Genomic DNA, 15088 nt, shown 5'->3' on the forward strand with positions numbered 1-15088 from the left:
TATAACTTCTTGCAGGTGAAAATATTTGAAAGCAAACCCAACTCCCAGTCTCGGTTTAGCTCTGTCACAGTCAGACAATTCAGTCATGCTCTGTCAGTCCCAACAACTTTTCCTGCATGCTTCCTGCAAAACACTCAGCTGCCATCCTCCAAGGGAAACTCAACATATAACCCAAGGGACAAAGCTGCACTGTGAGATGGCGGCAGATCTCATCCATGGAACTTTAAGCATCCTCATTTCATCCAGATCATGGGTCTTGCACCTCTCTAAGTCCCCACAGAGACAAGTTTCCAAGGCAGAGTGGGTAAGAGGAATCAATGGTTTCAGCAGCTGCACTGTAACTATTTGTTACAAGGCAGCTGGGACTACCACAAGCAGGTTGTAAAGGCAGTAGAGATGCTAATGTACATTTAAATACCTTGAACATTGGTTACCCCTGTGAGCTATTATTCCCACCTCCCGCCAAACAAAACCAAAACCAACCCACCCAGAACAACAAGCAAATGCTGTTTGAAAGGCATCTAGTCTCCCAAAAGCATTTTGTTGGAGGTTACTATCAGATAACACAGATGGATTACCTAAAACATCCTCAGTGAATTAATCTTTCACATGCTAAAGCAGCTTTTCTTGAATATCCATGAGAACAAAAACATTGTTGCAATAGTGTCTACAGGACTAGGCAGGCTTCTTCTAGGAAGGGGAGAGTTTCTCTGCATTAAAAAGGTATTTAAAATCAACAAGTCATAGCCAATGTCAATTTAGCTGTAAGATTCAAAGTGTTTGCACTTGAGTCATTCTATAGATACAGGGTTGCTGACATAAAGAACAGGGCAGTGAGAGGTTCAGCCTATACAAGCTTGATTGTTTAGAAAACAAAGGTAATCTAGTGGTTGTTTCTTTATGCAAGGCTAATTGCACACCAGCTGGAGTGCCTTTCCAGATCATTCTCAGAGGCAGAATGAATTTGTGGTCAGATAATATCACAGGTATTTCTCTAAGTAGGCAGAGCTGCTTTAATGTGTGCAGGCACTGAAAGCAGCATATGTGAAGAGCAAAACAATGAAGGAAACACCAGAACTGAAGTGCACAAAGTAGTTTGATACTGAAGTGTAACAGCTGAGCTGGCAGGTTATCCTACTTGACATCTAATATGCTCAGAAAGGGATGGGATCCTCTCTGCAAAGTGCACTCAGAGAACAAGCAATCTCTTTTGCTCATTCTATTACCCTGGATAGATCCTGAAATCTCAAGCCAAGGGGGAAATCCAGAGAAAGAAGTAGTAACCTGAACACCCAACAAGATAAATTTGGCTTTGTGCCTTTATTGTTTAAAGAGACACCAAAATACACGTGCAGCTTGTGTAAGCTATCTTCAGAGGAAGGAATGTAAAAGGGACTCCACAGACTAAGTAGGTGCAAATAACAGCTACAGCTTCAATTCAGGACTGATTATCTCCTAATAATTTTAAAAGGAACACCTACTACAGCTTGGAGAGTGGGTGCTGATTTGAAGGATAAACAGGAACAGCAACATTTTGCTCAGATAAATCTTTAGAATTAGTCTAACAGGCACCTAACATTAAAGGACCTCTCACCTCAGGGACTGTAGGCCTATTCACAGAACAGAGGAAGAACTCGCCAAGCTGTGAGCTGATCAGTGAATGCTGCCTTCAGTGCTCTGAGGCTACCTGCTTATGCATCTCAACAGACTAACAGGAGCATTCTCTAAACTTGAGTAAAAGTATCTAGCAAGAGCGTGGGCCTCATGAAGAGAGTTAAGTTAAATAGCTCTCATTCATAATGTGTCATCCACACACCTTTATTATAGCACTTAAAGTTTGTGGTTCCATCACTGACTTTTCCTCATCTTGCTCCACTCACATTCAGTCTGGATTCATCTCTGCTGCTCTGCTCAGATGGCAGAAGAAATACCAGAATAAGAGTTTTAGTCTCTAGTTTTTTCTGTGGTTTTATCATCTTTATGGTTTGGCAGCAGCTGTTGGGAACAGGCACACCACAAGATAGGGATTCAGCTCTGTAAGCTCTCAGAGCTTTCTGTTCTCTGATCCTAAAAGTATAATGGATGCAGAGTCTTCTCACTGGTTCTCTGGAAAGCTGAGCCTGACCTCACAGTATTCTAGATGTCACATTTCCAGATCTGTCAACTCCTAATCAACTTGCAACTTATTAATGCAAGATTCTACTTGCAATTAATGTATTAAATTTCTCCATTTTCAAAACTGTCTTGATGCTTATCTTCCAGGAGATGGCAGTTGCCCACGGCAGCATCCCAAGGAAGGAGTATCACTAATGGCAGAGGTCAGACAAAGGATGATGGGAGCGCACATACACTTGGCTAAAGCTGTTTGGTGTTTCTGACTAGATAAATTTCAAAGGGATGTTCTCTTTCTGTGCTGCAGAAGAAATCAAAGCCTTGCATCTATGGGAAGAAATTGAGGAGACCAGGAGAACAGTTGTCATGTCTACCAGGGGATGAGTTAAAGTTATAAAACTAAAGTCAGGTGCTTGAATGAATACTGCACATGTTACCTAATTTCAAATTTTCAAAGAGTTTTACATCTTCAGACTATTTCTTTAAACAACTGCTCTACTTTTAACTGAATACTTTCTCTTATCAGTTTATTCTGGTACAAGATAGTGGCTTGGCTTCCACCCCAGTTCCAATTAAGATAGTTAACACTTAGAGATTCCTTTCTCTAACATCACAACCAGCTAAAGCCATTTATCACACGTGAAATTGATAAGGGATATGACACTCATTCCTGAACTATTTTGCTGTCTCATTGTCTGCAAGGTGCTTATAAGTAATGTTTTGTTGAAATTAATAGACTTGCCATTCAACTCTACCACCCCAAGTCCTTGAAAAGCAGACAAGAAGTTGTTACCTTCATATAATGGATGCATATAGTCCTAAGTATTTGAAGTGCTACACCTGCTTGAAGTATACAGCTGTTAAGAGCAAGCAAACCAAAAATATGAAGTGAATAAGGTTTTGGGCAACTGGCAGTTATCCTGGTGACATGAACTTCGCCTAGAATTTCTAAAAGCCTTGTGTAAGTACTTTAGCATATTGGATAGCTTGTCATAGGCCTCTGGTTCAAGGAAGAGATTTTAGAACTGATTCTAGACAAGTAGAATTGCCTGAATTGGGTCACTCTGGAAGTCTTCCAGGGAAATCCGACTCTGAAACACTTGAAGGTTTTAATAAATTAGCAATCATGTAGGATTTCACAAGTCTTATTAATAAGCAGTAGGATGTGCCATGCACCCCTGTCTGATGAAACCATCACTAAAGTGGGTGGGACACTCAGAGGACATTACAACAGCTTCCACAAATTTTGCTGTGAAGAGTAGCTGGAGTATTCCAAACCAGTATTCCCAAGAAGGGTTCAGGAGCTTTCTAGTGTTGGTCCAAAAATATTATCAGCCCATGCATTGAGATCAGGTTTACTGAACAGGGATCTCTCTGTAAGGATTCAAAAGCATAGTGTGAAAAAAACCAAAAACCTAACAAATATTTATTCAAACACTGCTTCCTGATAGTGGTTTAGAGAAGGGATTGCACATTCTTTAGGAAGACCTGTGGATTCCAGCAAAGAAGCACAACTCAAGTCAGTACGTCCTGTTGAAAGGAGATATTCTCACTTTTGTCCTAATGTTCTTTTAGAGGTGAGGATCACCTCATATGACAAATGATTCCTCATCAAGCACAACAACATTCAAGCCAAACACTTCAGTGAGCAAAGCATGCTGTACATTAAATTGAGCCAAGCAGAAAAAACAGAGAGGAAATAATCAAAAGGACAGGAACCAGAAGACATGACTACAAGGTCTGAAGGGCATGAGATTATTTCTAAACAAAGTCCTGACAGAGGGTTTCAAATGTAGAAGCTGTTGAAAGAACAACGTGATGTGATCTCTCCATCAGGAAAGTAATGATTGGCCCGAGTTGTAACAGAATTAGAGAATATTTACTAGATGCAATGGGTAACAGAAGTTCTCTTATCCATCATTGGGAGGACAACCAGCAGGTTCACTCCTTCCTTGCCCCACTGATGGATCAACTTCTCATGGCTCTACAAGCTGAGGTTGCTCCCTGCCATTCTTTCATCTTCACTGTGAGCACAGTTTCCCATCTCCCAGAGCCCACAAAGGCACAGACATTTGCATGTGCTGCGTGTGTAGGTGTGAGTCTTCAGCACTAACACAGGAAGCTGAGGAAGAAAACTATTCATTTCTTGTAGCTTGTGAACAGGAAAGTACATCTAGCATTTGACTAACAAAATCCTAAAGTTATTGCAAGTTACTGGTCAGTACAGAGATATTTGACATTTTACACGTTAGTCACTTGTCAGAGTGAGGAAGCCCTTAGGGTGATAAATTGCATGGTCACTGAACCTTATTTTAATGAAATGCATGGCTTGCCCGTCTGAGCTGTATTTTATTTTGGTGGCTTTACTGAGAACATTGTGCTTAGTCATTTTACTTTTTCAATTACAGGACCTGCATATGCAATAAACTAATGTTTTTATTGTTTGAAGAATCACCTGACAGATTTTCAGGAGGAATAAGATTTGATTAAAGCAATCATCAGTTAACCATAATATATCCCTAACTGTTTTAGGTTTTAAGAGCCTAAATAGATTTGAAATAATTTAATGTTGCTTAGTACAGCCGTCAAGATTTAACAGATAAAACAGGGCTACCACATCCCTGTTAAGTGAAATCCATTTATCATCCTGTTAAGTTTTTATTCTTCCACTAACAAATTTCAAAGTTCAATGTACTACCTCTGTATAAAGATTTCTGCAGAACACATGGGCAGACTTTTGACCCACAGACTTCTCTGGAGAAGTACATGCGATCATATAGTAAAACAGGCATAATTCAAAAGGTCACTTCCATTTTGTTTGAAACCTTTCCTTTTAAGCCAAAAGATATTTAAATTTAAGTTTCAGTTCCACATTAAAACAGCCATGATGTGACACATTACTATCCTTAACTTGTATTCTGGTTTTCAATCAAGCTGCAGTCAGTTTACATTAACTTAATTTGGATAGAGAGTTAGGGGATAACAATGTCTTAGTTTATCAGGAAAAAATAAAACCTGCAGGAAAAGAGTTCACATGGTGCCTGTAAAATTCTTCCTACTTATCTGTAGAAATGTGAACAGCAGTGTGCATAACTCAAACAAGTTTTTGCTACGAAAGCTTTTTCATCTTCCTCTGAGGACTTTGTGTGCCCTTGCTCACCACTCATACATGAAGACTGGAAAAACACAATGAATATAAAATGTGCAGCTGTATTCTGTATTTTACCCAATGAAAGAATACTTGTCACCTTACAATGAGCATCAACCAGGCTTAAACTTTCATTGGCAAGGAAAGCAAAACTCAGCCTTCAAAACGTGGAACTGAAATTAGCATAGACAAATTCCCCAGGTATGAAAAGTGAATTCCTTCTGAAGAACGGTGTAATCAAAACAGACTCTAGTTTACTTTATGACACATGGGCTAAATCAGCCATCTGGGTAGGATCCTGAGAGGCTTGGTCCCAGATTTCTTTGCTGAACAGAAAACAAACTGCACACATATATGTGCCTTCTCATATGCTTTTTATTAAACACTCCCTACCATGAGAAGCAAGCCTGACAACCATTTGCTGAGATTAAACTATTTCAGAAGCACTGGCAGTTCAATGTTGCAGCCACAGCTGAATCCCACCAGTCTGTGAGCAGTGGCACCTGTCTGTCACTTTGGATACATCCTCCCCACATATGCTGGGAGTGAAACCCCCCACCTACCTCATAAAAAAAAGCTTATCAGACTTTCAGGCTTTTGCTGCACGATCTACAGTTTAATTCTGCGACTAAACTTCTTAGAAGTCTTAGAAGGGAGTGAAGATCTAACATGAAATTACAAGCCCATGTATAAACAATGTAAGATGTATTCATTGCTCATGTAAGCCTGCTGTATTTTCATTATTCCCTGCAAGGCTGGAAGGGCCACAGCATTATTACAAGCCTAAGCCCTTTCAGATGCAAAAAGACAGACTTGTGTAGCTTTAGTCTCTACTGCTCACATCAAGCAACTTTGAGCTCCAGTTTATCCTGTGAGGCCAACAAATTAATGAAGGAAAATTCTGGGCTCTTGCTTGCTTTATCAGATAGAATGGAGTAGAGAAGTTTCCAGCCTTGACTTCCTGCTTTCCTCTCAGTCCAGTCCAACATTTTAAAAATTTCTCTGGTGAAAGCCAAGAATTGGCCAGTGTTCTTGTTATTCTCATTCTCTGAAAAGATATGACTATTACCCAGACAATGAGAAAGGAAGTTATTTAATCCCTACATCAACAGTGAGTAAGAAAATGAAGTATTATAATGGCATGAGCATAACTGCATCAGGTAAGAATTAAAAATTATGCTGGACAGTCATTAATGCAAAAATAAGGAATCCATTTTTATTTAATATTTTGACACAGGCAGGCTTCCACTAAGTTACAGGGAAATGCAATATTAATGAACTGAATGCTGCTACTGGAGATAAACCAAATGTTGCTTTCATTTGCACAGTACTTCCACCCTGACCACATTCATTTAGATGCAAGGAGAGGATAGTGCATAGTGAAGGTATTATAAATACAGAGCTGAAGTATTCAAACACGTGCCTGTATTAGAAAACATACCTTTAGTATTAAAGCTTCGAGAACCACTACCAACATCTCTATTTCATACTATTTTTTTCACAGAGAAAGCAATTTTACTGTGAATGCCTGAAGCACAGAACTGCAGGAACTTTCTTATCCCATTTTCTAGGGCAAGATCTCCAAATAATTTCGACAGCAGCAATTTCTGCATGTAAAGCTGAAATCTTATTCCCTACTTAAAGAATTTGTGTTTTGTAACCTATGGTGTGTGTGTATATATATATGTATCTCCAGTCAATACAATAATTGCATGTAGGGACTGAAAGCTTTCTCTGGTAGTGATGTTTGACCATGGACCACTTAGCAGCGTGGCTTTGTCAGTGGGTAGCCCCTAAAACTTCAAAGGTCAGAAAAGGCCATCAAGAACACATCAGTTACTAAGTTCCAAACAGACAGAATGAGGCTGTGATCTACAATCAGGGCAACTTACCAGGTTCATTGGAGGATCCTGCAAGTGAGATACTCAGCAATACACAGACTCCTCACAGAATCACCCAGACAGGGAGTCTATTGACAAAGAGCTTCTTAAAGAGGCTGAAGCACAGGGAACAGTGTAGCCAGTATTGTACCAGTGATAAATTCAGGCATTAATTACAACCAGTTATTCAGTAACCAGCCTTAACAAAGAACTGGAACTGATCTCTTAGAACGTGTTAATTTAGGAGCATAGTTAATGAGGAAGAGAAAACTACTAAGTGCAGTTGAGGGAAATGCCATGCAGTGTTGGGCTGCTGGAATGAACTGGAAGTCTGTAGTCTGATGAATGTACATGTTTCGTAGCTTGCAGTAATTGAGCACTGGAGCTTTTTTGTTTATGTGTATCTTTACCACGAAGAGGTAGGGTGATGCAGTGAAATTGCTCAAGGAGCAGAGTAAAGTTTATTCTGTACATCCCTGAGACTCATTAGGTTTTACATTGACAAAGTGATGTTACAGAGATCTAGCCATGAACAGGCTAAGAATACCCTGGGACAGAGTAGTGAGGCTTTATCTTAAGTCATCACACCAAGACTATTACTTGTCCACAAATATACCCTGCTGTTCCTAACCAGTAAAAGACTTACTAACAATATAATACCAAACTCACTAGACACACAGGCATCTGATGTTAGCACAAAATTCACTGTATGAGAATCCAAACCCTTTTCTATACAGCTTAATTGGGGGCTACTACACAACTGAACAGCTGTGGTAGTGTCCCGGTCATATGCATACAAAGAAGATTAGAGATCCCACTAGTGCTGTAGGGTCAAAAGGCTTATTTTCAACTGGCACCCTTAACTGTCACACAAACTATTCCAAAGCAGTTGTCTGGAAGGGGACACACCTCATCTGATTCAATTCCATTTCTTCAGTAGACTGAAAGATCTGCTATGCAGCTGCATAATGAGAGTTTTGAATAGACTGTACCTGGAAGATGACAAAATGGAAAGGTGATTTGAAAACAAAGCAGCAGAAAAAGTTCCAACTGTAAGGCCAGAAATGATTGTAGGGACATGAATGGAATAGGTAACTGCCCATTCACTCTCTTTTTTCAGTTCATCTAAGGGAATTTGACTTTTAGAGAGGTGGAAGTGCTATGATGTTGGAAACAATTAGGGTACCTGTGCACTGAGAAGTGGAAGCCTTTTCCCTCTACACCAAAGTTAGAAGCAGAACAAGAGCCAAGAAAAAGAACAAGCCTACATCACAAACTGATTCCCCCAGATACGAATCAGACAGCAAACGGGATGTGCACTAGAAGTGCTGGTGTTAAAGCAAGCTGTGCATTTGTTTTGGGTTATTTTTTGAACTCTTGGGAGTTAGCTGGCCAGCCACACTACTCTAAGGAGCAATAGTTCAGACTGTCAAATCACTCCTCTGGGAGTACCCGGAGCCAGACTGCTCAGGCCAGTGTACTTGCTCAGATATTCCCCTCATAAAATGGAAGGAGTATTTTTTACTCTGCCTTCATCCCCCCCCCACCCCCCCCCCCAAAAAAAAGACCTAACAAAAAATCAACCCCCTAAAGTTACCTGGAAGCACAGATCCAGCATCAAGACGACTTAAGAGTTGACTCCTGTTTCTGTTATTTGTACTTCCATGTGATTGATAAGAAAGTTGTAGGCTAAACAGTGCTCATTTAAATGTATTCTGAAAGACCATTTGCTGTGTGTAAGTGATGATAGGAAATTAAGTGGCACAGAAATCTGACTGCTCTGCAGTCATCGCTTGTTGGGTTAAGCCACTGGTTTCTGGATGGGGTCCAGAAAGATTGATCATATATGCAAGGGCAGAATGCAGAAGATAAGAGTGACATGCAGTTGTGCTTTTGTAAAAGAACACCGGGTTCGGCCCCCAGTTAGATCATTTATTTATCTGGCACTGAAGGGTGATAATGGCTTGTTTTCAAGTCTCCAAAATAAATGAACTACACTGCATGCAGAAGTAGTCCAGGCCAGCCAGCAGAGGATAGAAAATATGCAGGGTCAGCATAACACTGGTTTCAATTTCAGTTACAAAAACATTAGAGCTCTCATTTAAAACAAGATGAGGAAACTAGGTCCTCTCTCCACTCTGCTGAGAGAACCAACCTTCTCTCCCCAGAATACTGACAAAATCCACTCGAAACAGAGTTCAGCAAAACAATTCAGGGTAACACCTTCCTGCTGCCACTTACACACTAGAATTTTCTTAAAAGTATCTTTGGCTTACTCTTAGGACTAAGCTTTATCTCCTACCCTTTTGTGCCTTGCTACATGAGCAGCAGCTATTGACTGACAATTTCAGTCGTGCAAGGAAAGTATGTCTCAGTCCCCTCCCAGAACACCTCAGGCCACCAGATTAGTCAGTCTTCATATAACACTGCAAAAGAGATTGAGTCAAGCCTGAAGTGTCAGGCCAGCCAGGTCTCCTAAAGCTGAAGTTTAATAGTCTTTATCCTCCATAAATGGGAGTCCTGGAAATCAAGTCTTCCCCATCTTTAAATGGGTCTTAAGTTTTGGTAGTGGTCCACATTATAGAGACCAACTTTCCATCATCTATAGATTGAGATTCATGTTTTGAGCAGAATACATGCCAGCAAGAGCCAAACCAGGGTCAGGAGCAGCTCTTAAGCCAAACCCAATCATTACCCAACAAAAGCCTTGTGTCCTGATGCTTGCCAGAGGCACTTGCCAAGAGCAAGTTTGATGAGGAAACCTGGCTGCTTGTCCTGAGTTGTTACAAAGCCATATGCCAGCTGCAGTCTAAATGACTGCACAGCACTTGTTGGAAGTACCAGCAAGAAGGGGCTTTAGTTAATAGCCACCATGTGCCAGTTAGGTCACAGCACAAACCACTCCATGGCTCAGACACTGCAGTGCTCTGAACCCATCACTGAGATGCCCAAAGCCCAGCTTTTCACTCAAGGCAAATTCAGTCTTGGGCAACTCTATTGGAGGCCTAGATTTCATAGCAGGAAATCAGCTCTTTTGCATGCAGAGTACCTTGTGTCACTTGGAGGAATATTATGCTTCTTTACCACACTAAAGAGTAACCAGTTTATTTAGAAAAGCAGTAATTACTCAGTGCTTGGATACAAGAGCCCCTGACAGTCCCAAATGCAGGATATAATATCTGTTTACCAGTGGAAGTTTTTGGGTAGTTTCTCTGGGCAGGGCTGTGACCCAACTGCAAGATGTGTGGGTAACTGATAAGCTGCTGACCGTAACAGTCACCTGACAGCAGCAGCTCACTGAAAGCATGCAGTCCCTAGTTCACAACACTCCACAGCTTAACCATGTCTGCTTCCATGCTTGGTTTCTGGGCTGCCCAGGATCTCCTGTCTGAAAGGTGACTCTCAGGTTGAAACATCAGCTGTCAAGCTACACATACACCACTCATCCTGACAGCATTCTGCTTCAACTTTGACAACGGGATTGTTTTCTGGTTTTGCATGGAGCCTTAAACACACAACAGCTAGCAAGTTTATTGGACTTGATACAGCCATTACTAGGCAGGTGTAATGCTCTGCTTAGGAAAAGTGTTGTTTCACTCATGTCAGTTTAGTATTGGTATATTAAGCTAAGCAATGCCCTCTGCACTCTGTAATCCCCAAGTCAATGGACTATTGCAGAATCAAAGTGTTCAGAAAGGCTGACACTAAGCTGAAGACCATGAGCTCACACAGAATAGCTTTCAGATCAGTTAACCAATCTCTAAGGGAAACAACTGCACACAAGCCTGTTCTGTTGGAGTTTTGGTGAATCTTATGCCTATAGTTGGAATAGGTCACAGCCTGGGATCTTGCAAGTATTACAGATATAAAGGTCATGGGAGTGACCCTTGCAAAACTAAAACACAGCACAAACAGTTCTTCATGTTACTCATTACTCTCCAAGCTGCTAAAGCTTCCTCCTCCATCACAACAGCCTTGTCACTTCCACAGGGTTCTCCTGGCAGAGCAGGTGGAAAGCTCCATTAGCTTTGCCTCTGTTCAGCATGCTTTTATACTATTAAAAGTAGCCTATAGCATTGCTGTCAGTTTGAAGGGCAAGTGAAGCTTGTTTTCATGTCAAACATGACACCAGCACACACACACTGTTGCTCAACAGATACTGCTTGATCATTTGATGAAATTATTTTAGGATGGCTTATGTTGTTAGAGGGGCAGAGGAGTTACAAACCACAAGTTAAGCTCAAGAGCAACTGCCAGCTCGAGCTTCTTGTGATAGGCAGTGTGAAGGATTTCACTGCTTTTGCTCAACATGCAAGTAGCAGTGCCCACATTCTGCTAGTGGAACTGGCTTTCTACTCTAGGAATTGATGCTGGAAGTCATAAAGTGCTCAAATAAGTGGTGCATCACAAGCAGAGTTTACAGACTAAGCTAGACAAGATCAAATACTTTTGTGTAAAGGAACTGTTTATAGCTTAAATCAGTGTCTGCTGAAAGTCCTCAAGTGTTACATGCAGCTGTGTTCACGACTGCAGGCACTAGTCGTTCCAGCCATCATCTTCCCACCCAGGAATTCATGACCCCCTAAAGCTTCAACATCTTTTCTAAGCTGCTCAGTTGACAACATATTTTGATTGCAAGAAAGTTTTTCAAACATTAGATGCAGGTTCACTGGTGAATTACTCTGCAGGTACCATCCAATGCTAATATTCTCTCTGCTTTTATAAATGATCCATTTAAGTTTATCCAGGGATAGAGGCAGAGTCCATGCATTCCTGCCTCAGCATACAAGCAGAGCAACATTGTATTACCAAGTCTTAACTTTCTAGCTGCCAGAGAATCCAGGACTGGAGTTAGTTTAGAGGTAATTAACCTGGGGAGTCACAGCCCTGTGAGACAGGTCCAGCTTCAGCCTGCTCTCTCAGAACCTGGATTTCCACCTGAAGGAATCAAGACAGTTACTTCAGAAAGCTCCTCAAACAGGCTCAACACTTGCTTCAGTGTGAAAACTTAAGGTCACATGCACTTAGATGTACAAGCATGTGCATTGTTTCAGTCAAGAGTTACACCACGCTTCACTGGAAGCCACAAAAATATTCCACTTGTGCTGCCCCACTGAAAAGGCACATGAACAAAGCTGCACTTCTTGAGCTTTGTTGTAACACAAGACAGTACGAGCAGCAGGTTCACCAGCTATCAGTCAATGTTCCTGTCATCTTCTCAAGACTAACTAAGGACACCTCCAGCAGAAAACAACCTCCCTTGGCAGTGCAAGGCAGCACAATACAACTGTATTTAAAACAGACTGATTTTTTTTTTTGGTACATTTCAGCTTGGAGGGAGAGGATTGCCCTCGATTGCAGGCAGTCCCCACAGCATCCAAGCAAGATCACGTCAGCAGATACTGCTCATTCCTTTCTCAGCAACAGATCCCAGAGAGCAGCAGTCTCTCCTGCGGGAGTTAACCCACAGTTACACAGGAGGGTTTATCTCTAGAACCACGCATTTTCCTTTTGCTGAAGATGCCTCAGTCATACATAATTGAACACAGGAACAGCTATCATTTACTTGCTCAGAGGCACAAGCCAACCCATGTAAACCGGCCTTTGACACTACAAATAGCTAACTAAAATAGAAGTTGTTCCACTGATCCCACCCATTACATCATGGAAATTGTTATTTTGTCATGAAAACTCCCTTAAGCATTCAATTTAATCTCATTAATAGAGGAATGAAGCTCTCACTTCCAAGACAGCAGCTGCCACTACCTTTGACATAAACAGGAACTCACAGATGTTTTTGGATGCATCAGAGACTACTGGATGCATCTTTAAGAGTTTAAGGTAGTGTCAGCTTTTCAAACTTACAGTAAAAAGCACTTCTGTAAGCATTTATAGCCAAAGTGTCAAGTAAATAGTTTAATCTCTTGTCTGAAACCTCTTCCCTTATTTAGGAAGGGAAAAATTAGGCATGTTGAACATTTCACCAATCCAGTATAATCACTAAACAAACCAAGCAAGGAAGACCTTATCTTTCACAGTACTGGTAGGAGGGAAGAAGTCACACAAGCCACAGCAGTACAATCACATCAGGAACCCCCCTCTGCTAGATATTTATCAAAAAGCCTGACTCGGGGAGGGATTCAGAAAGTATTCACCAGAGCTCGCTCTTTGATCTCAAGCACCTGCTCAAGCCATACTTCATTAAATATTTTAGTAGCACTGTCTGATCACAGCAGCGGAACATGATGCAGCTCACACTGGAGCAGTTTTTGCAGAGCAGAGAGGATACATGCTGTAACAGTGCAATTCCTTCCCACGGATCCTCATAATGGTGCACTTATTTGTCTGTGCTCTGTACCTAGTGCTGCCTCTCCTTGCAGATCCAATTCTTGTAACATTTCTTTTCCTGAAGGAGAAAACATCTCCCCTGTCTAACATTCAATATCCTGCAATATCTTTCCTATCCTTTCCCATTTTTAAGTTCCTGAATTAGCCAGGCTCCAGCAACATTGATTCGCTCCCCGCACCCAATGCCAAGTCAGAGCCTCGGCAAAATCTTTTCCTCCCCTCCTTTTTCCCCTCTCATACCTAGAGAATACTGAAGGCAAAGCACTCCAACAGAAAACTGCCCCATGGATAGAGAGTATTTTTCAAGGTCAAGCAGAGTTTCTGCACCTGCTAAAGGTGCTAAATTAAGGCATGTTAAGAGTTGCAGATCACTGATAACATGATCTTAAGGAAAACTGCTGCACTCATGGAGGTTTAAGAGCAAAGTTGGAAGTAAATTTCTTCCCCCAGTACACTCCCACCATCATATCAGGCAAGGAGAGACTCAATTGTTTTGTGATAAAGCGTTGAGATCAGGTGACAGATTAAGTGTGGAATTATTCAAATGGAAGACTACTGAAGTTTAACAGTCTGAAAAGGTACACTAATTGACATCTTTGGTCCCTTTGTTAAGTCCTCTTCCAGCGCAGTCTCCACCCAACACAGTCCTAAAGGGGCACTTAATGAATTTTCATTGAGAATGAGATGGCTATCTCAGACACCCCAAACAAGTCTCTCCTTACTCATTCCTCTATTCATTCCTCATCCCTTCCCAGCCTCTGTAGCCCCGTATCTCCTTTGACCCAATTTCTCACCACAGCACATGGCATTTCCAATTTCCACCTCTGCAGCCTAACAGGTCCCTCACCCCCAAGATCCTCATTGCCTTCCCATCTGCACGACTTCATACACTTACATCCCAAAGCTCCTCAACCCTCTCACCTTTCCAGTCCCATAACTTCTTCACCCAAAAGGCTTCTCAGCCCCTAACTCCAAACCTTTCTCATCTTCACCAGCCCCTCACGACCTTCTCCCCCCAAGCCCTTCTCACCTTTACCAGCCCCTCATCTCCCTCACCCCAAACCTTTCCTCACCTTCACGAGCCCCTCACCTCCCTTACTCTCACGACCTTCTCACTCTAAACCCTTCCTCGCCTTCCCCAGCCCCTCAGCCCCCTCACCCAAAACCCTTCCTCGCCTTCCCCAGCCCCTCATCCCCGTCACCCCACAGCTCCTCAGCCGCCCCTCGCCTCCACACGCCGTCCTCACTCCAGACACCCCTCACAGCCCCAGCTCCCGCCGCCCCCCTTACCTGCCCCCGGGTCTCCCCCAGCACCCGGGACCTGCTCCGTGCGGCGGAGGGGGGAGGCGGCGGCGGCGCCGGGGCGGGCGGGGGGGAATGAGGGAGGGAAGGGACGAGGTCACTGACGGCGGCGCGAGCGCGGCGGCACCGGGCAGCGGCGGCCGCTTTATACCGGGTCCTCGGGAACCGGCACCCGCTTCCGCTTCCGCTTCCGCCCCCTCCCGCCCCCGGGGTCATGAATATGCAGCGAGAGGGGCGTGGCCTCCCGGGGGTACGTGAGGAGTGGGGTGTGAATATGTATCAAGAGGCGTGGCGTCCT

The 15088-nt window shown here is 42.6% G+C and overlaps 1 protein-coding gene across 1 annotated transcript in view; it reads right to left on the reverse strand.

The window, feature by feature from the left end:
• The window catches only part of SLC45A4 (solute carrier family 45 member 4), a 62078-nt gene extending 47196 nt beyond the window's left edge, over nucleotides 1-14882 (reverse strand). Inside the window, exon 1 of the mRNA XM_053974624.1 lies at nucleotides 14779-14882. The gene's annotated coding sequence lies outside the window, so the exon portion shown is untranslated. The remainder of the gene's footprint in view (nucleotides 1-14778) is intronic.
• Nucleotides 14883-15088: the final 206 nt, after the last annotated feature.

The sequence above is a fragment of the Vidua macroura genome, chromosome 1, assembly GCF_024509145.1.
Source record: "Vidua macroura isolate BioBank_ID:100142 chromosome 1, ASM2450914v1, whole genome shotgun sequence".
Taxonomy (NCBI): domain Eukaryota; kingdom Metazoa; phylum Chordata; class Aves; order Passeriformes; family Viduidae; genus Vidua; species Vidua macroura.